We start from the raw sequence: 26,558 nt of genomic DNA, 5'->3' as shown, positions 1-26,558 counted from the left end.
GGAGGATCCTTAAGAACGATTTCAGGGACTTAGGTAATAGATTGAGGAAAAGGACCTCCAAGGTGGTTTTCTCTGAAATACTGCCTGTACCTCGAGCCACACAGGAGAGGCAGAAGGAGATTAGGGAAGTTAACAAGTGGCTGAGGAATTGGTGTAGGAAGGAGGGGTTTGGGTTCCTGGAGAACTGGGCTGACTTCTCAGTCGGCTACCGGCTCTTTAGTAAGGATGGGCTGCACCTTAATGGGGACGGTACAGCTCTTTTGGGGAGAAAGATGGCCACCGAGTTGGAGGGGCTTTTAAACTAGGAGACGGGGGGGAGGGCTCAGAAGTAGAATCAGTCAGGAGGGAGCAGAGGACTGAAGGCAGTTGTAGGGTCAGCAGCGACATTAGGTCAACAACATCAATTGGCGGGTCTGTGCGGGAAAACAGCAGACCAAACAAAAATAAACATAACCGCCAATCACGTTTAACTTCCGTAAAACTAAGAGGGGTATATGCTAATGCCAGGAGCCTAGCTAATAAGATCGATGAGTTGGAAATGTTAGTACATGAGGAGGACATAGACCTTGTGGGAATAACAGAAACTTGGTTCGACCCCTCACATGACTGGCTGGCAAATATCCAAGGGTATTCTGTGTACCGGAAGGACAGGGTAGGAAAAAGAGGGGGAGGGGTATGTCTCTATGTCAAGAACAATATAAAGGTGCTAGAAAGGAGTGACATTGGGATGAGCATGGATTTAGAATCTGTGTGGGTTGAACTCGATAGGGAAGAAGATAAGGGAAAAGTAGTTGTGGGGGTTTGCTATAGGCCACCTAACCAAGGGGAGGAGGTAGAGCTGGAATTTTTAGCACTAATAGGTAAAGCGGCAAAACTGGGATCAGTCATCATATTGGGGGACTTCAATTATCCCGACATTGACTGGGAAGAGGGGACTGCATACTCGCATAAGGCCCGTCTATTCACGGAAACCTTACAGGATAACTACATGTCACAGTTGGTGGATTCCCCTACTAGAGAGAATGCAATCCTGGATCTATTGATCACTAATGACCCAGACATAATCTCGGAGGTAGGAGTCCAGGACAATCTGGGCTCTAGCGATCACAGGATGATCACATTTAGTATAAATAACAATATAAAAAGGCAAGTGGGGAACATAAGAACCCTAAACTTCAGAAGGGCAGACTTTCCAAAATTGTACTCAATGATGGAAAGGGTAAACTGGGACCAAACCCTGGGATCCCTGACCACTGAGGAAAAATGGGAATGCTTTAGGAACATATTAAGCAAAGGCATCTTGCAGTGCATTCCTATGGGGAATAAATTTAGAAGAGACAAAGCCAAACCTGGCTGGCTAAACCGTAGCGTTAAAAAACTTATTAGGGGAAAAAAATTGACCTTCAAGAAATATAAATCAGAGGGCACAGTATCGGCCTTCCAGCAATACAAGGAGGAAAATAAGAAGTGTAAACACGAAATCAAGATGGCTAAAATCAACTTTGAGAGACAAATAGCGGAGGATAGTAAAAAAAACCCAAAGAAATTCTTTAAATATATCAACAGCAAAAAAACTAGGGCAGAGCATATTGCACACATAATTAACGATGATGGGAGGATGGTTACAGAGGACACTGAAAAAGCAACCGTGCTGAATGCTTTTTTCTCGTCAGTCTTTACGCAGGAAAAGGAGGGGTACACTGACCATGACTGTATGGTTAGTAGTAATACACAGGACTTGCCACTATGGCTAACAGAGGGGGAAATCAGGGAAAGACTGGATAAACTTAACACAAACAAATCACCAGGCCCGGATGGCGTACATCCGAGAGTGCTCAAGGAACTCAGTATGGTTATATCTAGACCACTGTTCCTAATCTTTGCTGACAGTATTAGGACAGGAGATGTACCAGGGGATTGGAGGAAGGCTAACGTGATTCCGATATTCAAAAAGGGCCAGAGACATATCCCGGGAAATTATAGGCCTGTCAGTTTGACATCAATAGTATGTAAACTTCTGGAGGGGATGATAAGGGACTATATCGTAGAGTATGCTAAAGACAACAACATCATCAGTAGTAACCAACACGGGTTTACAAATGGGCGTTCTTGTCAAACCAATCTCTTAGCATTCTACGAGGAAGTGAGCTGTGAGCTAGATAGGGGCAGACCAGTGGATGTGGTGTACTTGGATTTCGCTAAGGCGTTTGATACAGTTTCCCACAAGCGCTTAATTTATAAAATAAGGTCTGCAGGTATCGACAGCAGGGTTTGCTCTTGGATACGGAACTGGCTAAAAGGCCGTGTCCAAAGGGTGGTAATAAACAGCGCATACTCAGACTGGGCTGAGGTAGTAAGCGGGGTGCCCCAGGGCTCAGTCCTGGGACCAACCTTGTTCAATTTATTCATAAACAGCATTGAGGACGGGATCAGTAGTTCGTTATCAATTTTTGCAGATGACACAAAATTGGCCAGGGCAATAACTGCACAGCATGAAGCAGATATCCTACAGAATGACCTGGACAAAATTACGGAGTGGGCAACGACATGGCAAATGAGGTTTAATGTGGAGAAGTGTAAGGTTTTGCACTTGGGGACCAAAAACATAAAAACACAATACATGTTAGGAGGGGAACCCTTGGGGGACTCAAAAATGGAGAAAGATCTGGGAGTCTTGGTTGATGATAGATTAGGCAACAGCATGCAATGCCAAGCGGCAGCTTCCAAAGCCAACAGAATATTAGCATGCATAAAGAAAGGGATGTATTCCAGAGATAAGACTATAATCCTTCCACTTTATAAAACTCTGGTCCGACCGCATCTGGAGTATTCTGTCCAGTTCTGGTCGCCAGTCCTCAGGAGGGATGTGTTGGAGCTGGAGAGAGTCCAGAGAAGGGCAACTAAACTAATTAGGGGATTGGAGGACCTTACCTATGAAGAGCGGCTGCAATCGCTCGAATTATTTTCCCTGGAGAAGAGACGTCTGAGAGGGGACATGATAGCAATTTATAAATATCTTAATGGGGATCTCAGCTTAGAAAAAAAGCTGTTCATTCGAAGGAATTGCATGAGGACTCGAGGACATACAATGCGATTAGAGGAGAAGCGTTTTAACCTCGGGCAACGTGGGGGGTTCTTTACTGTTAGGGCTACAAGATTGTGGAATTGTCTACCACAAGAGGTGGTTTCTGCGGGTAGTATGGTGACTTTCAAAAGACTCTTAGACTTACATCTCAAGGATCAGGAGATAAAGGGCTATGTTAGATGATTACAGTCACACACACCTACACAGGTTGAACTGGATGGACTATTGTCTTTATTCAACCTCACCTACTATGTAACTATGTAACTATGTAACTGCAGCCCTCCACCAGTCGGGGCTTTATGGCAGAGTGGCCCGACGGAAGCCTTTCCTCAGTGTAAGACACATGAAAGTGTCTCCGCATGGAGTTTGCTAAAAAACACCTGAAGGACTCCAAGATGGTGAGAAATAAGATTCTCTGGTCTGATGAGACCAAAATAGAACTTTTTGGCCTTAATTCTAAGCAGTATGTGAGGAGAAAACCAGGCACTGCTCATCACCTGTCCAATACAGTCCCAACAGTGAAGCATGGTGGTGGCAGCATCATGCTGTGGGGGTGTTTTTCAGCTGCAGGGACAGGACGACTGGTTGCAATCGAGGGAAAGATGAATGTGGCCAAGTACAGGGATATCCTGGACAAAAACCTTCTCCAGAGTGCTCTGGACCTCAGACTGGGCCAAAGGTTTACCTTCCAACAAGACAATGACCCTAAGCACACAGCTAAAATAACGAAGGAGTGGCTTCACAACAACTCTGTGACTGTTCTTGAATGGCCCAGCCAGAGCCCTGACTTAAACCCAATTGAGCATCTCTGGAGAGACCTAAAAATGGCTGTCCACCAATGTTTACCATCCAACCTGACAGAACTGGAGAGGATCTGCAAGGAGGAATGGCAGAGGATCCCCAAATCCAGGTGTGAAAGACTTGTTGCATCTTTCCCAAAAAGACTCCTGGCTGTATTAGATCAAAAGGGGGCTTCTACTAAATACTGAGCAAAGGGTCTGAATACTTAGGACCATGTGATATTTCAGTTTTTCTTTTTTAATAAATCTGCAACAATGTCAACAATTCTGTGTTTTTCTGTCAGTATGGGGTGCTATGTGTACATTCATGAGGAAGAAGAATGAACTTAAATGATTTTAGCAAATGGCTGCAATATAACAAAGAGTGAAAAATTTAAGGGGGTCTGAATACTTTCCGTACCCACTGTATACTGTGTTAAATGTGCACTAACACACTGCAATATACAGTACTGTGATAAATGCGCACTAACACACTGAAATATACTGCACTGCAATATACTGCGGTAAACGTGCAATGGTCACTATGAAGAATATTTTTATAGTCTGCAATGAGACTACAGTAAGAGCAATGAGTCATGATTGGATAGAGTCATCATGACCGAGTCCAATCATGGCTGGCTCTGACAGTGCTATGTGCCCTGATTGTGCAAAGCTTTCATTACTTCAGACAATCAGGGCTTCCAATGCATTGTGCGGTGGCTCAATCCATTGTTATCATTCGGCAGGCCAAACAAACGTTCGAATGCCCTGACAATTTGGATGTTCACCGGATGGGCAAACATCCAAAGTTTGGCCGGAACTCATGCTCGGGCCGAACCGTTCTCCCAACACTAGTTAAGTATATAGCCTGCTCTGTGCCTTGTGATGTACAATAAAGAAAATTGGATTTTTTCTAAACACTTACCTGTAAAATCCATTTCTTGGAGTACATCACAGGACACCAAGGTCACGCCCCTCTTTTCTGGAAATGTATTGCTTGCTACAGAACTAAGGTGCTTTCTGTATAGGAGGGGTTATATAGGGGAGGAGGAGGGGTTATATAGGGGAGGATTTTCTGTTTGCTTAATCTGTCAGTGTCCATTCACCTAAAGTTGGCGCATAACCCAGATAGTTAAAGCAATTGGAAAGTCTCATTTTTTTTTTTTAGTTATCAATAACAAATTTGTTATACAAACCTGCTCTATGTAATGGTTTTGCACAGAGCAGCCTGGATCCTCCTCTGGGGCACCCAAGCTGAGTCACAAGTCTCTGTAATCATTTCACAAGCCACACCCCCCACAGTTAGAAACACGCCCCTAGGTACACATTCAACCCCTTGATCACTTACTGTGTTAACCCCTTCCCTGTCAGTGTCATTATTACAGTAACAGTGCATATTTTTAGCACTGATTACTGTAGTAATGTCACTGGTACCCCCAAAAGTGTCAAAAATGTCAGTCAGGGGTCTGATCTGTCCACCCCAATGTCACAGTCCCGCAAAAATTGCAGATCTGTGCCATTACTAGTAAAAAAAATCAAACAATAAAAATTACATCAATCTTTAGTAGATTCAATAACTTTTGTGCAAAAACAATCAAAATACGCTTATTGTGATTTCTACTTTTACCAAAAATATGTAGCAGAAAGCAAATTGCCCTAAAATGTTAACAAATTTAGATTTTTTAATTTTTTTTTTGGGAATATTATATAGCAGAATGTGAAAAATATTGTTTTTTTTTTTTTTTCAGAATTGTCGCTCTTTTTTTGTATATAGCGCAAAAAAATGAAAATCGCACAGGTGATCAATTAGCACCAAAAGAAAGCTCTGTTTGTGGGGAAAAAAAGGACAATTTTATTTAGGTACATCATCGCATGACCGCGCAATTGTCCAATAAAGTAACGCAGTGCCGAATCTCAAAATATGGCCTTTTCATTAACCACTTGCCGACCGCTCACTGAGCTGGTACTGCGGCAAAGTGGCTCGATTCCGTCCAGCGACGTAGACCTACCCGCCGGAGGCTCACTCCCGCTGTATTCAGTCACAGCGGGAGTCGGGCCAGGGGAGGAGCGGCGGGGATCGAGTGTGGAGATCCGCCCGCTTGTGTAAACTAAGCGGGCGGATCTCCTAATTGACAGGCAGGGACAGATTGCAGGATTCAGCATAGCTGAACCTGCGATCTGTCCCTGTGTCACACAGTCCCCTCCCCCCACACACGTCAGTAAGCACCAGGCATACATTAACTCCTTGATCACCAAAAAAAGTTAACCCCAGGTACACATTCAACCCCTTGATCACTTACTGTGTTAACCCCTTCCCTGCCAGTGTCATTTTTACAGTAACAGTGCATATTTATAGCACTGATTACTGTAGTTATGTCACTGGTACCCCCAAAAGTGTCAAAAATGTCAGTCAAGGGTCCGATCTGTCCGCCGCAATGTCGCAATCCCTAAAAAAAAAAATTGCAGATCGCCGCCAGATCGCCGCCATTACTAGTGGGTAAAAAAAGGACATAAATTTAATTTGGGTACAGCATCGCACGACCACGCAATTGTCCGTTAAAGTAACGCAGTGCCGAATCGCAAAATATGGCCTGGTCAGGAATGGGGTAAAATCTTCCAGTCTTAAATCGGTTAAAAATACGCTCATTGAGAATTTTTTTGTCAAAGACATGTAGCTAAATACATTTTGGCCTAAATATATGAAAAAAATTGAATATATTGGATATTTTTTAACTGTCAAAGTAGAAAAATATTGTTATTTTTTCAAAATTGTCGCATTTTTTTATTAATATCGCAAAAAATTAAAAGCACAGAGGTGATCAAATACCACCAAAAGAAAGCTCTGTTTGTGGGAAAAAAAGGAACGTAAATTTCGTTTGGGTACGGCATTGCATGACCGCGCAATTGTCAGTTAAAGTCGCACAGTGCCGAATCGCAAAAAGTGGCCTGGACATACAGCAGGAAAATCCTCTGGTGGTAAAGTGGTTAAGGGGGCAAATCCTTCCAGTCCAGAAGTGGTTAAGTATCTCTGCTCTGTGAATGTAGAAAAAATCCAATTTATTCAGTATTCTTGTATAACATATGTTCGAACATTCAGAAAGCTGTTTTTTTTTTTATTTTCTTTTTATAAATAGACCCTTAATGATGACCATAATCACCTGTATTGATCAAAGTTATATTTATATATAAAAAAATTTAAATATCTAGGGACAGTTAATGAATGATATGTCCACATTTTCCTTTCAAAATTGTATGGTATGGAGGAATATCTTGGGATCTGTTTTGTCGTCTTCTGTTTGTGAGAGGAGCTATGTTAAATTTTTCTGGAAAATAGGAATTGAGAATTAAAAAAAAAATCTAAATATATGCTAATATCTATGAATTTCTTTTAAATGAGTGATAGCTACAATCTTATAGAAAAACATTAAATTCTGCTGTGCATAAATTTATTTAGTACTTTACCAACTAACTTTTCCTTGAAAAAGTCAAGTCCATATCTATGTAACTGATATCAATTATTGGAATAATCAAGCATTTATTTGCTAAAGTAAGCAATTAATCTTAGCCAGCACATTTTGCAGTAAACCTGCAGAAGGTTCCAGACAGGGCTATTTAACAGTTGTAATATCACATATTCAGGACTGTAGGGAGAAAAGGAACCAATGGAATGTATTTTTACCAGGATTTAAATGGTTAACACCTATGCTGCTATAGAGCTCTGTAATAGGGCTCGGGTTGGGGAGCAATACATGTCTAGACCTGATGGAATTTCTGATACAAGGTCCCCCATAGAGAAGTCGCTCTGAAGTATAAAGGCGTTTGGGTCAGATCTCTAACTCCTGCAGAGTGAGCAGCTTCTGGCCTTGGGCATTAGTTGAGGAATTTGTGATTCTGACAAGGAACAATCTGTATATGGTTTACAGTGTCTGAGAACCCTATTCAGAAGCCGCTTCTATCACTATGTCTATCATTACAGTATCATATCATCATTTTATTTGCTAAAGATTTCCTGGACAAAGGCTTGTTTTGCATGGAAGCAGAACAAGTTGCAAAGGCTTTGATTAATACTCTGAATTGTGGATCACTAGGATCAGATGAAGAATAAGGTCAGCCAAGGCCATTGAATAAGGTCACGGAATGGTAGAGTAACTGCTGAGAAAGAACCGGCACCCTGTAACATTATGTCTATAAATCTCAAGAATATTTCACCATTATACAAAATGTAAAACCATATTGACAGCATAAGACAGGATAGTGCCTTATAATAGCACAAAGCACAACGAATCAGCATTATAACACATTACATGAACAGCCAAAGTGACACAGTAACCTGCAACACTGAAAAAGGAAACAATGGTGTCACCTGTCCTGCTGTGCAGTGTTACAGGGGTGTGTAAATCAAAATAATGGCTTAACAGAATTACAAATTCCTAGGCAAGTAAAACTGTGCCCAGTCTTTCAACTGTGTATTTAGCTGTTTGTCCAGCCCCTTCAGCTTCGGAAGGTTTTACCCCCTTAAAGACCAGGCCATTTTTTGCGATACGGCATTGCGTTGCTTTAACTGACAATTGCGCGGTCATGCAATGCTGTACCCAAATTATGTATTTTTTCCCACAAATAGCGTTTTCTTTTGGTGGTATTTGATCACCTCTGCGGTTTTTAATTTTTTGTGCTATAAACAAAAAAAGAACCACAATTTAAACGGCCGTTTAGGAGCAGTTGGGCGTTTTTTTCAGAAGCCCCTGAACCCACCTCTATGTTATCTTATCTGTCCATGTACACAGGGTCGTTTACAGTCATTTGCAGGCAGTTGAGTTCAGGGACATTTTTTGGTAAGCAATTATTTGCGTTTGAACGTGTGTTTCCCGGAGGTTCAAACGCAAAAACGTGACCGAACGCGTCAGAACGCGGCCGAACACGACCAAACGCGATGACCCGCGTTTAGCACTCGCGTTTTTCCATTTTAAAGGGGAATTATGTTTTTGACCTCTAGGAACGGTTTTAAACGCAAACGCCCGCTAAACGTGGGTGCAAACGCGACACAACGGACGTTTTAAACGTTCCAATATAAAAAAGAAAAAATCCCAGCATTCAAGGGACTTTTAACAACGTCCCGTGTGTACATGGAGCCTTACTAACCGTGTGGATGACATTTCGATTGGTATAGTATTGTGCCTCATAAATGCCATTTTGTACATTTTATTTTAGAAAATCTTCTTACCTTTTATCATCTGCTGAGATGACGGTAACAGCGAAAAATGCCTGAACAATATATGGTATAGTGCTGCGCTGCCTCTCTAAAAGTGCAATGTGACTTGGATAAATAATGGTACGTTCTTGTAAAGTTACAATAATACAGGATCACAATTTAAATATATCCGTGTAGGGAAAAATCATAAAATAGATAACATGGTACCGCATGCAAACTTTTGATATATGCTGTAAAGGTGAATAAAGTTAGATAGTGATAAAAATTAGGTAGTGTATAAGGTATACAATAAAGTGCTCAGTGCTAAAATTAGTGTAATCACGGTGATGCTCTGGATAGAATATAAAAACAAAAATATATATCCACATACAGTGGGCACGGAAAGTATTCAGACCCCCTTAAATTTTTCACTCTTTGTTATATTGCAGCCATTTGCTAAAATCATTTAAGTTCATTCTTCTTCCTCATGTATGTACACATAGCACCCCATACTAACAGAAAAACACAGAATTGTTGACATTGTTGCAGATTTATTAAAAAAGAAAAACTGAAATATCACATGGTCCTAAGTATTCAGACCCTTTGCTCAGTATTTAGTAGAAGCCCCCTTTTGATCTAATACAGCCAGGAGTCTTTTTGGGAAAGATGCAACAAGTCTTTCACACCTGGATTTGGGGATCCTCTGCCATTCCTCCTTGCAGATCCTCTCCAGTTCTGTCAGGTTGGATGGTAAACGTTGGTGGACAGCCATTTTTAGGTCTCTCCAGAGATGCTCAATTGGGTTTAAGTCAGGGCTCTGGCTGGGCCATTCAAGAACAGTCACGGAGTTGTTGTGAAGCCACTCCTTCGTTATTTTAGCTGTGTGCTTAGGGTCATTGTCTTGTTGGAAGGTAAACCTTCGGCCCAGTCTGAGGTCCAGAGCACTCTGGAGAAGGTTTTTGTCCAGGATATCCCTGTACTTGGCCGCATTCATCTTTCCCTCGATTGCAACCAGTCGTCCTGTCCCTGCAGCTGAAAAACACCCCCACAGCATGATGCTGCCACCACCATGCTTCACTGTTGGGACTGTATTGGACAGGTGATGAGCAGTGCCTGGTTTTCTCCACACATACTGCTTAGAATTAAGGCCAAAAAGTTCTATTTTGGTCTCATCAGACCAGAGAATCTTATTTCTCACCATCTTGGAGTCCTTCAGGTGTTTTTTAGCAAACTCCATGCGGGCTTTCATGTGTCTTACACTGAGGAGAGGCTTCCGTCAGGCCACTCTGCCATAAAGCCCCGACTGGTGGAGGGCTGCAGTGATGGTTGACTTTCTACAACTTTCTCCCATCTCCTGACTGCATCTCTGGAGCTCAGCCACAGTGATCTTTGGGTTCTTCTTTACCTCTCTCACCAAGGCTCTTCTCCCCCGATAGCTCAGTTTGGCCGGACGGCCAGCTTTAGGAAGGGATCTGGTCGTCCCAAACGTCTTCCATTTGAGGATTATGGAGGCCACTGTGCTCTTAGGAACCTTAAGTGCAGCAGAAATCTTTTTGTAACCTTGGCCAGATCTGTGCCTTGCCACAATTCTGTCTGAGCTCTTCAGGCAGTTCCTTTGACCTCATGATTCTCATTTGCTCTGACATGCATTGTGATCTGGAAGGTCTTATATAGACAGGTGTGTGGCTTTCCTAATCAAGTCCAATCAGTATAATCAAACACAGCTGGACTCAAATGAAGGTGTAGAACCATCTCAAGGATGATCAGAAGAAATGGAAAGCACCTGAGTTAAATATATGAGTGTCACAGCAAAGGGTCTGAATACTTAGGACCATGTGATATTTCAGTTTTTCTTTTTTAATAAATCTGCAACAATGTCAACAATTCTGTGTTTTTCTGTCAGTATGGGGTGCTATGTGTACATTCATGAGGAAGAAGAATGAACCTAAATGATTTTAGCAAATGGCTGCAATATAACAAAGAGTGAAAAATTTAAGGGGGTCTGAATACTTTCCGTACCCACTGTATATATATATATATGTGCAATGAGTGAAAAAAATGCACCAGAAGTGCAAACAAAGGTGTCCTTTTATGAAACTGTGAATTTTTTTCACCTTTCACTTCTCGGCAGTTCTCAGGGGAAAATTATCACCTCTGGCACCCTTTTTATGAAGCGGTGAATAGAGAAGGCCTTGCGGTTCACCCGATGGTCGGTTCGCGCCAAATTTTGCTTGTTCGTTACCCGCCAAATTTGCGGACACATGGCGTCATTCGCGGCGGCCATATTTGTTTACATTGGGGAGAACTTTGACCCATGACACAGCCGTTAGGTGGAACGAGACAGCCAATTGAAACATTCCAGCACATGGACAGTCCCCCTACCCTATAAATAGACCCAATCTGGCGGCCATTTCACGTTCCGTTTTTTGCCAGTGTAGGGAGAGGTCTGCTGTGCAGTGAAGCGCTGTGAAGATCCACAAAAGTCCTTTTCAGGGCTGCTATTTCGGTATAGGTCTAGTATCTTTTGAGCTTAGGGAGAGGTATCCAGTGGTTGCTTTAGGGGCAGTTAGAGATTGGCTGCAGTCACACACAAATCGCTCTGTCAATGTCCACAAAAGTCATTTAAAGTGCTCCAATGTCCTTTTAGGGTCTATTACAGTCTCTTTACTATAGGGGTCTCAAGGATGATCAGAAGAAATGGAAAGCACCTGATTTAAATATATGAGTGTCACAGCAAAGGGTCTGAATACTTAGGACCATGTGATATTTCCGTTTTTCTTTTTTAATAAATCTGCAACAATATCAACAATTCTGTGTTTTTCTGTCAGTATGGGGTGCTATGTGTACATTCATGAGGAAGAAGAATGAACTTAAATGATTTTAGCAAATGGCTGCAATATAACAAAGAGTGAAAAATTTAAGGGGGTCTGAATACTTTCCGTACCCACTGTATATCCGTGTCACCAATAAAAGTCCATCAATTAAGTGAAATAAATAAATATATATATATATATATATATACAGTGGGTACGGAAAGTATTCAGACCCCCTTAAATTTTCACTCTTTGTTATATTGCAGCCATTTGCTAAAATCATTTAAGTTCATTCTTCTTCCTCATGAATGTACACATAGCACCCCATACTGACAGAAAAACACAGAATTGTTGACATTGTTGCAGATTTATTAAAAAAGAAAAACTGAAATATCACATGGTCCTAAGTATTCAGACCCTTTGCTCAGTATTTAGTAGAAGCCCCCTTTTGATCTAATACAGCCAGGAGTCTTTTTGGGAAAGATGCAACTAGTCTTTCACACCTGGATTTGGGGATCCTCTGCCATTCCTCCTTGCAGATCCTCTCCAGTTCTGTCAGGTTGGATGGTAAACGTTGGTGGACAGCCATTTTTAGGTCTCTCCAGAGATGCTCAATTGGGTTTAAGTCAGGGCTCTGGCTGGGCCATTCAAGAACGGTCACGGAGTTGTTGTGAAGACACTCCTTCGTTATTTTAGCTGTGTGCTTAGGGTCATTGTCTTGTTGGAAGGTAAACCTTCGGCCCAGTCTGAGGTCCAGAGCACTCTGGAGAAGGTTTTTGTCCAGGATATCCCTGTACTTGGCCGCATTCATCTTTCCCTCGATTGCAACCAGTCGTCCTGTCCCTGCAGCTGAAAAACACCCCCACAGCATGATGCTGCCACCACCATGCTTCACTGTTGGGACTGTATTGGACAGGTGATGAGCAGTGCCTGGTTTTCTCCACACATACCGCTTAGAATTAAGGCCAAAAAGTTCTATTTTGGTCTCATCAGACCAGAGAATCTTATTTCTCACCATCTTGGAGTCCTTCAGGTGTTTTTTAGCAAACTCCATGCGGGCTTTCATGTGTCTTACACTGAGGAGAGGCTTCCGTCGGGCCACTCTGCCATAAAGCCCCGACTGGTGGAGGGCTGCAGTGATGGTTGACTTTCTACAACTTTCTCCCATCTCCTGACTGCATCTCTGGAGCTCAGCCACAGTGATCTTTGGGTTCTTCTTTACCTCTCTCACCAAGGCTCTTCTCCCCCGATAGCTCAGTTTGGCCGGACGGCCAGCTCTAGGAAGGGATCTGGTCGTCCCAAACGTCTTCCATTTGAGGATTATGGAGGCCACTGTGCTCTTAGGAACCTTAAGTGCAGCAGAAATCTTTTTGTAACCTTGGCCAGATCTGTGCCTTGCCACAATTCTGTCTGAGCTCTTCAGGCAGTTCCTTTGACCTCATGATTCTCATTTGCTCTGACATGCATTGTGATCTGGAAGGTTTTATATAGACAGGTGTGTGGCTTTCCTAATCAAGTCCAATCAGTATAATCAAACACAGCTGGACTCAAATGAAGACGTAGAACCATCTCAAGGATGATCAGAAGAAATGGAAAGCACCTGAGTTAAATATATGAGTGTCACAGCAAAGGGTCTGAATACTTAGGACCATGTGATATTTCAGTTTCTCTTTTTCAATAAATCTGCAACAATGTCAACAATTCTGTGTTTTTCTGTCAGTATGGGGTGCTATGTGTACATTCATGAGGAAGAAGAATGAACCTAAATGATTTTAGCAAATGGCTGCAATATAACAAAGAGTGAAAAATTTAAGGGGGTCTGAATACTTTCCGTACCCACTGTATATATATATATATATATATATATGTGCAATGAGTGAAAAAAATGCACCAGAAGTGCAAACAAAGGTGTCCTTTTATGAAACTGTGAATTTTTTTCACCTTTCACTTCTCGGCAGTTCTCAGGGGAAAATTATCACCTCTGGCACCCTTTTTATGAAGCGGTGAATAGAGAAGGCCTTGCGGTTCACCCGATGGTCGGTTTGCGCCGAATTTTGCTTGAGGTATCCAGTGGTTGCTTTAGGGGCAGTTAGAGATTGGCTGCAGTCACACACAAATCGCTCTGTCAATGTCCACAAAAGTCATTTAAAGTGCTCCAATGTCCTTTTAGGGTCTATTACAGTCTCTTTACTATAGGGGTCTGAATACTTTCTGTACCCACTGTATATATATATATATATATTTATTTATTTCACTTAATTGATGGACTTTTATTGGTGACACGGATATACAGTGGGTACGGAAAGTATTTGTTAGAGATCGGCTGCAGTCACACACAAATCGCTCTGTCAATGTCCACAAAAGTCATTTAAAGGGCTGCAAATTTTTTGGATTTGCTGTGCAGTGCACTAAAAAGGGGGGGGGCGGGGGGTAATCCACAGTATAATATACTTTGTAGAAAGCATATTATAGTGGATTAGTACTATTATTGTGCACTGTGCAGCATTGTGACAGGTGTGGTGGTGAGACTGAGCGTTTCTGCAGCAACACTACACACAGTGACAAAAGCACTTATAATGGATTATAACTGGTGTGATAGACCATTGCTCCCCCAATGTCACATATTGAAGTGGGGTGTTATCTGAGTAAACTTTTTCAAGTGTATTTGTGTCATGCAACAATAAGGCCTCGTTTGCTGAGTGAAGTCTGGTACACACAGCGCCAAACTCACTGGCCAATTTTTTTAACTGGAGTGCTACACCAATGCCCCCCCCCCCCCAATGCCATATATTAAAGTGGGGTGTTATTTAATAGTATAATTTTCTAAGAGTGTATTTTAGTCCTGCAAAAATTTGGCCTCTCGCTGTGTAAACAGTGCTACACACAGTGACAACAGTTACTGGCCAATTATTTGTAGAACTGGTGTAATAAACCTGTGGGCCCCCCCCCCCCCCCAATGCCACATATTGAAGTGGGGTGTTATCTGAGTAAACTTTTACAAGTGTATTTGTGTCATGCAACAACTGGTGTAATAAACCTGCCCCCCCCCCAATACCACATATTGAATTGAGGTGTTATTTAACAGTATACTTTTCTAAGATTGTATTTTAGTCCTGCAAACATTTGGCCTCTTTTGCTGTGTTAACTCTGCTACACACAGTGACAACAGTTACTGGCCAATTATTTGTAGAACTGGCGGACTGACGGACCAGCAGATAGGGAGGAGAGGCAGGCAGAACTTGCATTGTACAAGAGGTACAAAGCAGACTGCAAATGTATCAGGAGTGAGCCATCAACCATGTACAGTCACATCTGGCGCTCCCAGGACGCCGGCACATGGCTCCGCAGTGTGGGCTTTTTTTAATGTGTCTGTTGCTGACACCATTGTTGCCATCTGCAGCCTTTGCAGTCAAAGCATAAGTCGCGGTAAGCCAAACACTCACCTAGGGACAACCGCCTTAAGAAAGCACCTGAAATCCCATCACCAAGCCCAGTGGGAGCAACACCGTCAGAACCTACAAAGCCACACTCCATGCTCTCACCATCCAGCCTCTTCTCCTTCTCCTGTCTCCTTACAGTTGTCCAACACTCCATCTTCCATGATGCTGTTGTTACGTTGTTCTGGAAAAAGGCAGGCTTCTGTGGCTCAAATGTTGGAGCGTAAAAAAAGGTGTCTGACAGGTGTCCGACTACATCAGGTTAACGGCCGATGTGGACGCTCTGAGGAGTGAAGAACCCCTGGACTACTGGGTGGGCAGGCTTAACCTCTGGCCAGAGCTTGCACAATTTGCAATGGAACTGTTGGCTTGCCCCCCTTCCAGTGTCCTTTCCGAAAGGACGTTCAGCAAAGCAGGGGGGATCATGACCGATAAGCGCACTCGCCTAGCTCATGACAGTGTAGACTACCTCACATTTATAAAAATGAATGAGGCATGGATCTCTGAGGAATTCAACACATGTGACCAGTAGACCAGGTTTCATCGAAATTCCTCATGCCAGGCCACAAATATCCGAAAGACCGCCATCCACCCACAACAATTCCTGGTCCTTGGCTTCGCTAAATACAGCGGCATAAAAGGCATTTCATGTCCATTGAATGGCTAATTTTTGCAGCCTATACAGGCCGACACTTACCGTTCTGTGTACTGTGAATGCCTACTGTACCTCAAGCCATCATATACTACGTTCTTTGCTGTCAGTTCAACCCATGTGAGCTCATTTTTGCGGCCTATACAGGTCGCCACTTACTTGTGTATACTGTGAGCGCCAACCCATTATTGCCCACCAGTGCCGCCTATCAGTGCCAATCAGTGCCATCCATCAGTGCCGATCAGTGCCACCTATCAGTGCCCATCAGTGCCACCTATCAGTGCCCATCAATGCCGCCTATCAGTGCCGCCTATCAGTGCCTATCAGTGCTGCATATCAGTGCTGCCTATCAGTGCCATATTAGTGCCACCCCATCAGTGCCTCCTCATCAGTGCCTGTCAGTGCGGCCTCATCAGTGCTCATCAGTGCAGGAAAAAACGTATCTATTTACACAATTTTATAACATAAACAACAAAAAAAAATTTTCACATTATTCGGTCTTTTTTTATTTGTTTAGCAAAAAAGAAAAAAAATTGCGGTGATCAAATACCACCAAATGAAAGCTCTATTTGTGGGAAAAAAAATGACATAAATTTGGTTTAGGTACAGTGTTGCATTGCCGCACAATTGTCATTCAAAATGCAACAGCGCTAAAAGCTATAAACTGGCCTGGGCGAAAAGGGGGAAAAGTGCCCGGTATTGAAGTGGTTAAATCAAGCAACTTTCTCATGGATCACCCAAACTTGGAGGGTGCTGGAGGTGGATCTGTTCACTTCAAGGATAAATGGGACTATTTTAGACAGCATAAAACCCATGACTAGAGCCATTTACGGAAGAAAGTGAGGAAGAAGTTTGTCTTCTAGTACGGAAGCAAAGGAGAACTCGACAGAGGAATTATTCCAGCAATTTTAGATTTCCTACAGAAAGGAGCAGACAAAAACATTTCCCATAACACTTTGAAGGTCCGAGTGGTGGCTCTATCTTCCTGCCTGGACATCAGAACGGCAGAACACCCACTCATAAGAAGATGTCTTCTCTCGTTAAAAATAACTAGACCCACGAAGCTTAACAGAATCCCGACGTGGGACCTCTTCATGGTACTTAACTACCTCGCATCCGCGCTACAGCCTATATACGGCTGCAGTGCGGACTCAAATTTTCGGGAGGCCGTTTTTAAATGGCCTCCCAGAAGCAGACTCCCCGCGCGCTCCCGCGAGCGCGCATTGAGGAAAATCTGTGTCGGCCGTGTCCCTTGGACACAGCCGATCACAGATCGTGGTGAATGGCCAATCATCTCTCATCGCCAGCGCTCCTTCCTCACACAGAGCCTGCAGTGTGAGGAATGAGGGGGAGCCGTCAGCCGCCGGGGACACACAGCAATGTAATCAGGGCACTGATCACCAGTGCCCTGATTACTAAAGGTAAAAAAGCATACACAAATTGCCCCCATCAGTGCCCACAGTGCCCGCCATCAGTGTCCCCCATCAATGCCCACAATCAGTGTCCATAGTGCTGCCAGTCAGTGCCCATCAGTGCCTGCTCATCTAGGCACTGATGAGCACTGACTGGCAGCACTATGGGCACTGAGTGTGGGCACTGATGGTGCTGCCCATCAGTGCTCATCAGTGCCGCCCATCAGTGCTCATCAGTGCCACCCGTCAGTGTCCATCAGTGCCATCCGCCAGTGCCCATCAGTGCCGCCTATCAGTGCCCATCAGTGCCGCCCATCAGTGCCGCCTCTCAGTGCCCAGCAGTGCCACCTCTCAGTGCCACCTCTCAGTGCCCATCAGTGCCTGCTCATCTAGGCACTGATGAGCACTGACTGGCAGCACTATGGGCACTGAGTGTGGGCACTGATGGTGCTGCCCATCAGTGCTTATCAGTGCCGCCCATCAGTGCTCATCAGTGCCACCCGTCAGTGTCCATCAGTGCCATCCGCCAGTGCCCATCAGTTCCGCCTATCAGTGCCGCCTCTCAGTGCCCAGCAGTGCCACCTCTCAGTGCCACCTCTCAGTGCCCATCAGTGCCACCTCTCAGTGCCCAGCAGTGCCGCCTATCAGTGCTCATCAGTGCCGCCTATCAGTGCCACCTATCAGTGCCGCCTATCAATGCCGCCTATCAGTGCTCATCAGTGCGGCATAATAGTACCTCCTCATCAGTGCCCATAAGTGCCACCTCATCAGTGCCCATAAGTGCCACCTCATCAGTGCCCATCAGTGCAGCCTATCAGTGCCCATCAGTGCCGCCTCATCAGTGAAGGAGAAAAATGTATTTTTAAAATGTACTCGCAGAAAATAAGAAAAACTTTTTTTTTTCAAAATTTTCTGTCTTTATTCTTTTTTTTTGTAAAAAATAAAAAAGCCAGAGGTGATTACATACCACCAAAAGAAAGCTCTATTTGTGTGAAAAAAATGATAAAAATTTTATATGGGTACAGTGTAGCATGACCGCGCAATTGTCAGTCAAATTGTGACAGCGCTGAAAGCTGAAAATTGGCCTGGATGGGAAGGGTGTTTAAGTGCACAGTAGGCAAGTGGTTAAAGGATTTCTCTCTCTGCCCTTTCAGCCACTCCACCTTACACTAAAAACAGTACTGTTAGTGGCCCTAGTCTCAGTGAGGAGAGTAAGCAAAATATACACTCTATCATCCTCAGGCGCAGAGAGGGCAGGGGCAACACCAGAGGAGATCTGCAGGTCAGCGACATGGTCGAGCTTCAATACCTTTGCAAGGCATTACTGCATCGACCAGCTGTCCAGTCAGGACCAGACATTTGGTCGCAAGGTACTCCAGGCCCTTCCCCTCCCTAGTAAGTATTGTTTCATGCATCCTCTCAGATGCTGCCCTGGAAGATGATTGGAGAAAACAGAGTTAGGTACCTGGTAACTCTTTTTTCTGAGAAGTTTTCCAGGGTAGAACACATTCCCACCCCAAGCGACAGTACAAAATATTTACATGAAAACATAGGCTTACTGAGGGTTCCTTTGGTGCATTAGTAATACTGAGGCACACAGGTATGATTAACAATTTTAAAATGGTGGACTATTGTGTTTCCTGTTTCTGGAATGAGCCTATCTCTCAGATGCTGCCCTGGAAGACTTCTCAGAAAAAGAGTTACCAGGTACCTAACTCTGTTTTTGTATATTTATTTATCTCCTTTTACATCCTCCTATCCCCTTGATCTCATCTGCACCCTTCCCCGTTATTATATATATATATATATTTTTTTTTTTCAAATTTTATATTATTATTTTTATTTTTTTTATTTTTTCTCATTTTTAATTTTTACTCTTACCCTCTTTTTATTGTTTCTTTACAATTTTAGATCCAATTTTTGTAGATAAATCTTCAGTCATGACACCTGCAGCACCGCCGGACCATTAATAAAAAAAAAAAAAACTCAAATCTTGTCGAAGGCTTCCGCTGTCTGCCTGCTCCGCCATCTGACATCTCTTAACTTGTTCCCACTCAGCCACTGAACATAAATGGCTAGGTGGGCCTTTCGTCATTCTGAGTGGCTGTACACGAAGTCCCTCAAAACAGATGTTCGCTTGCTGCCGTGCAATCCTATAATGGCTGTTATCACAGGACACAGCCAAGACAGAATCGGGATATGTAATTGGCCCTCCTGATCACGTGACAACTGTGTCCAATCACAGCCTTCACAGTGTAAACAGAGACATGTGTCTCTGTGTCAGTGAGAGCTCAGCGCGGGGGGGATTCTGCAACATCTGTGACAGCTGTGTGTGTAAAAAATGATTTCACACACAGCTGTCACAGATCCCCACACACACAGTACACCAAGCATCACTGTACCATTGTCCCTTTCCCCATAAACAGCTGTCACAGTGCCCCCATAAACATCTGTACCAGTGCACAAAACATCTGCCAGTGTCCTATCACATCTGTACCAGTCCACAAAACATCTGCCAGTGTCCTATCACATCTGTACAAGTCCACAAAACATCTGTCAAAGATGTTTCCATCTTTTGATCCATATCCATGTCTCTACATGCGGAATATATGTTGACACTTGTTACTTGCCAGCTATCATCTAGGATGATAGAATTGCATACTTATTTACACACACACACATATATATGTATCCAACTTTGTTTCAGAGACTGGTTAAATTGGAGACACTCAAACACTCTTCACATGTTAAGGCACTTCCTCATCCCTGATCCAGTGTAGAATCCCTTTGGGTTCCTGCTCCTTCAGCACCCTTTCGGACATATTGTCTGCCACTGTATGGTAGCGCTGTTTTTAAGCAAGATGACATGAGTGAGTATGGTGTCTCCCCACTTGGGTCTTACATTTATTGAGTATCCATGCCCCATCTGTCATTCACTCTGCATGTCGACTAACAACATTTATTATATTTCCAGATATGCTTTTATACAGATATTCCTGATGATTGGGCAATGCGACCCATGAAACGTGTTGAGTTCAAAGTTCAAAATGTATTTATGTGCATACTGTTATTACCATGTCATGTTTTACTGATAATTTGCATTATTATGCTCATGTAATGATGTTTTACTTGGATATGTATTTATACTATTCTACACATTACGGTTTTGCAAATAAACCAGACACATTGCTTTTTAATGACACATTGAGTTCTCCTCATCTAAAGTCCCAACGGGCTCTCTTTTCCTGTTTTGTACAAATTATTGGGATGGAGGTGTACTCAATTTACAGAGTGGATCCAATAAGTCCTGTTCCGTGTCCTATCACACCTGTACCAGTCCACAAAACATCTGTTGGGTCCCATCACATTTTTACCAGTGCACAAAACATCTGTCAGCGCCCACATGAACATCTGTACCAGTGCTCAAAACATCTGTCAGTGTACCATCACATCTTTACCAGTGCACAAAAACATCTGCAATAGTGTTGCATTGTGACATCAGCATATGTCAGTGTACAAGTGCACAAAACCTCTCTGTGTACAAGTGTTCCACTTATAAATAAATAAAACATTTAAAGTGCCCCCGGTTCCCCCTTGCTTGCCTGCAAAGGCGAACGCAGGCATTGGTCCCATACGCATACATAAACAGAGATTGCACCACACGTGAGGTATCGCCGCGAACGTCAGAGCGAGAGCAATAATTCTAGCACCTTTCTAGCATTCCTGTGTAACTCTAAATTGGTATCCAAAAAAGGTTTATAAAGCCGGAAATTTTTAAATACCGAAGTTTGGCACCATTTCGCAAGAGTGCGCAATTTTAAAGCGTGATATGTTTGGTATCTATTTACCCAGCGCAGCACCATATTTTACCAAAAATGTAGAGAGGTCCCCGGTTAAAGGAAACCCTAGATGTGGGTTGCCATCGTCCCTATGCGATACAAAAACAATGGAATCCCCCTGGCAATGGGACTATGTTGGCAGCCACACTTCCAAATTAGGTAAAAAATGGTATGTTTATTAATTACATATAAAACAAATCATTGGGTCGATATATACAAAAGATAGCGACACCGTATACCATTTCACATTTTATGTGGTTTTCTGATTGTAATCCAGGTTTTATACCTACATATTTTTTTGTATGTCTTGTACTTCAATGTGATTTTTTTTTTTTTTTTGGTCGCTATCTTTTGTATATGTCGACCCAATGATTTGTTTTATATGTAATTAATAAACATACAATTTTTTACCTAATTTGGAAGTGTGGCTGCCTACATAGTCCCATCCCAAGGGGGATTCCATTGCTTTTTTTTTTAACCAAAAATGTGTGCATTCTATTGTCTCTGTGTGCACTGAAATTCATTAAAATGTATTCATGCATTTGTGTGTAAAATTGTGTTTGCAAAACTGCTGCGCAAATACCGTGTGATAAAGAAATTTGCAAAACCCACCATTTTATTCTCTAGGGCCTCTGCTACAAAAAAATATAATGTTTGGGGTCATTTTCTAGCAAAAATACAGATTTTTACTTGTAAACAGAAAGTGGCGGATAATGTCTGGTCTTAAAGTGGATAATGCCTGAAGGTGCTCCTTAGATGTTGCGTTTCTCTATGTGGCCAGGCTGTAAAAAATTCTCACACATGTGGTATCGCCACACTCAAGACGAGTAGCAGAATGTGTTTTGTGGTGTAGTTGCAAGTATACCTATGCGGTGTGTGACAAAAAAATAATATAACATTTGTGTAAAACAAAAAAAAAAATAAAGCTAAATTGAATTTCCTAATTTTCCAAAGAGCTGTGGGAAAAAAGTACAACTTCAAAAAACTTGTCATGTCTCTTACTAAATACCTTGTACTGTCTACTTTCCAAAAAGGGGTCATTTAGGGGTCATTTATACTGTCTTGACCTCAAGAAATGAGATCGTCAGTACATTAGGTGTGATCAGTTTTCAATGATTGGTACAATAGCTTGTAGACTTTCACACATTCCAAACAATATACACTGATTTGGGTTCTTTTTATCAAAGAAATGTAGCAATATATATTTTGATCAAAATTATGAAGAAAAATTACAGAATCAAAAACAGAAACTAAGAAAAACGTATATGTTTAAAAATTTTTGGTCTTTTTTTCATCTGTAGCACAAAAAATAAAACCCCTAGTGGTGATTAAATACCACCAAAAAGAAAGCTCTATTTGTGTGAAAAAAATAATAGACATTTAATTTGAGTATAGTGCTGTGTGACTGAGTAATTCTCGTTCAAAGTGTGAAAGCACTGAAAGCTGAAAATAGATCTTGGTAGCAAGGGGGTGCATGTGCCCAGTATTGTGGTGGTTAAATAACTTAAGGGAGCCTTGCTGTCAAAAATTTAAATGATATGCACATGTCAAACAGGTGTGGAAAAATTGGTCTTTGGGAGTTAATTGTGCCCATGAAACCTACACCAAAAAATTCTTCTAGATGAAATCAACACCCACAACACTAGGCAGCCTAGAAGTCTTGCAGAGATTCCACATCCCAAAAACACTTTATCAGTGACATCTGCACCATAGCTGCTGGCAATCCAGGACTGATTCATTTTGATAAATGTCAGACCGTCTACGGAGTCTGTGGACATATGCGTTCTATTATCAGTAACAAAACCTAGCAGCACTGAATGCCTGTTCAGAAAGCACACTGTATGCAGGGCAGCCCAGCAGCTCAGTTGTATACTGGGCAAGTTCTGGCCAGTGGTCTATTCTCATGACCCAATAACCCAGTGGATCGTCAACTGGAAAGCTCTCCATCTCTGTTTTCTCACCTAGATAATCATTCACCATATGATGCAGATGCTCCTGATGGGATGTGGAAGCTTAGAGCCCTGGGCGGGGAGGACTAAAAAAATTGTGAAATGCATCACTTAGGTGTCCCCCTTCTCCATCGCTCCTCTCTTGACCAACAAAAGCCTCAAAACTATGTTTTCCACGACACTGTAACCTACCATAGTCGAGAAAAGCAGAGTCTGAGACTTTCCTCTTGTAACGGTGGTCAAGGAGGGTTGCCAACCAATAGTGAGCCACCTTCTTGATGCCACATATTCTTGGGTTCTTTCCCAGGCTTTGAAGGATGAGGGAGCCCATGCACCGCAAGTTTGCGGAGGCATGAGAAGCAGACTCCTCGTGGTCACTGAGGATAGCCATATCTGGAACTACCTTCTCCCAGCCACGTACTACTCCCAAGGGTTGTAGGGATGGAAAACTGTCTGTTGAGTGTTCCTCTGCTTCAATGCCTCCAAAACTGTCAGAATATTCCTCCTCCTTCTCCTCCCTCTTCTCTTGTACGTTCTGTGGTGCAGTAAGAATGGTGGCTGCATTAAACGGGCCTTGAGAGGAAAGGAAGTCCTCTTCTTCCCACTGCTCTGCCTCAAGTATCTATGCAGAGTCTGCTTCAGCAGGAAAACAACAGGGATTGTGTTACTGATGCATGCATTGTCTGGGCTCACCCTCCTTGTGGCCTCCTCAAATGGTGACAGTACAGTACAGTGCATGCATCCTTTATCAGCAGCCATTGGCGTGGTGAAAAAAAACAAGCTGGCCTGAAGCTGTCGTTGTGCCATACTCACACAGGTATTGATTGACGTCCCTCTGCTGCATTGCAATCCTGGGCAAGGGCTTCCAATGCACTTTGTGGTGGTACATTAAGTGCATTGTGGTCATTCAGTGGGCTGAACAAACGGTCGAACGCCCCGATAATACGGGTGTACGCCGAGCGGGCGAATAGCCAATGTTCAGCCTGAACTCATGCTCGGGCCGAACTGTTCGCCCATCCCTATTTCTGAATATACAAAAGGAATGCCGAAGATTCAAAACAAATTCCAAAATCAAATTGGTCCAATATTGTGTTAATGGATCGATTTGTTTTTGGAATTTCAGAATTTGTTTTGTATTTTTTTTGCATTGTTTGTTTAGAATAGCATTACATTTAAAAAAAAAAAACAAAAAAACAGTGTGGGGTTCCCCTTCCATTTTCATGCCAGGCCCTTCGGATCTGGTATGGATTTTAAGGGATTTTAAGGGAACCCCACGCCAAAATAAAGAAAAGGAAATTGCGTGGGGTCCCCCCGAAAACCAAAGGGTTTGGTATGGGTTTTAAGGTAAACCCCATGCCAAAAAATTTTAAAAATTGGTTTAGGGTCCCCTACTCATTCACCAAAAAAGTGTAAAAAGTAAATAACACAACACAAGTTTTTGACAATTCCTTTATTAAAAAAAAGAAATGTCCCCTGGTGTAAATCCATTGTCAATCATGACACCCAATGCTGCCACCGACCCGAAAAAAAAAAAAAAAGTCACAACGAAGGTTTACAAAGTCTGCCAGCTCCGCTGTGTGACAAATCTTAACTAGCTAAGGGGCAGGGTCACCTGAAAATGTCACTCAGTGACTACGCCCCCTTGTGACATCATTAATTCTCCCATGTTGAAGGCATGTGGCCTGGTATGGTTTAGGAGGGGGGGTGCTCGCTCATCCCCCCCTTCTTGGCCTGCCAGGCTAAATGTTTAGATAGGGATCTGGATGGATTTTGGGGAGGCCCACGCCATTGTTTTTTTTTGGTAAAGGGATTTCCCCGCAGGGCCTGGTAAGGATTGAAGGAGGACCTCACACTGTTTTTTTTCTGAATTTTTAATTGCTGGCATTCTTTTGTTTACCTTTCAGCTTTTAGCGGGAAAGCCCACTGACGGCTGATTAGTCATCGGTTATTAGAGACATGGCGGATGGCTTCCTGGCCTGCTCCTTATCAACCAGCTATTCTTTACACAGAATTTGAATTTTCGACCGATTTGAATTAGAATTGATTAAAAAAGGTCCGGTGCTGCCTTATTTGTGATACATTTCCATCCCTAGTTGTACATTGAAAAAACAAAAATGGTTGCCCTGGGACTTTGAGTGAGGTGAACACAATGGCCACTTGTAGTAATTAAGGTTACAGATTTATTGGGAATATAAAAAAAACAATCATACAAAGTTGCATATGCATGTGCCAATACAACAATACAGACATCAATGCAATACATGGTTGTAAACATACTGTTAAATTGCATCAGTATTGTTACATATTGAATATGAAGCATCTTTTGAATTCGACGTGTTTCGTGCATCATATTTTCCCCTCTCATCAGGAGTAGATGCGCATGAGCATGTCCAGAAGATATATATATATATATATATACATAGTGTTAATATAAAAGTATACATAGTAGTGGCCAATGAGGTATGGAAACTCATAAAAATAACCCTAGTGGGGAGAAACCATACTTACATATCAGCTAAGGTGGGATGGTTGAAAGTACGCTACCGTGAGGCAGCGGCGAGATAGTATGGTCCAGGAGCTGAAGGAGCAGAACCATATGGTGCCCCACTGGGGAACAGGTAGAGGATAGGTGTAATGCATGTGTGTATGAAGATCTCCCTTGGTTTTCATGTCCCTAACTGAAACAAATAAGTATGTATATCAATAAAAGTAAACAAGCTGTATCACAGGGTAATGATAACCGAAATCAGAAAGTATCTGTATAATGTCAATACATTACAGCAGAGACATACTGTAGATATGGAAACCAAAAAAAAAAGAAAAAAAAGACAAAGCAAACAGAGGTGAAACGAATACTAGGGACAAAAATGTCAATAAAAAATTATGAATATAAATGAATGAATAGATTGAAATAAAATGAAGTAGAGGTGTGATGAAGTCTCCATGAAAGCAGGGAACAAAATAATGGTTAATAAGTGAAATATATAAAGGTGTAATCAGGTGAATGTGTACCCACCAAAATGTTGTGAGAGAGGAATCATGTCCAATGTCCTCCATGGGAGTGAAAGGTATACACGAATACCCTGTCAAGTATCCTCACCTAATATACCCAGATGGGGTGCGACAGGCCCAGCCCCTTACGCCATGTCAAATGGTTAATGCAAGCGTGTGCATGCCAAAAGAGTGTGCAGACGTCATGCGTATAGCGCAGGACCATGGCGCCGATGTAATGGTGGCATTAGGGGCTGAACTTGTTGCTCCCCATCTGGGTATATTAGGTGAGAATACTAGACAGGGGAGGTTTCTCCCCACTGGGGTTTTTTTTGAGTTTCCATACCTCATTAGCCACTAATATATATACTTTTATATTGACACTATGTATATGTATATGTATATGTGTATAT

Source organism: Pelophylax lessonae (genome assembly GCF_965119305.1).
Source record: "Pelophylax lessonae genome assembly, chromosome: 7".
Lineage (NCBI taxonomy): Eukaryota > Metazoa > Chordata > Amphibia > Anura > Ranidae > Pelophylax > Pelophylax lessonae.
Note: the sequence above shows the minus strand (reverse complement) of the source record.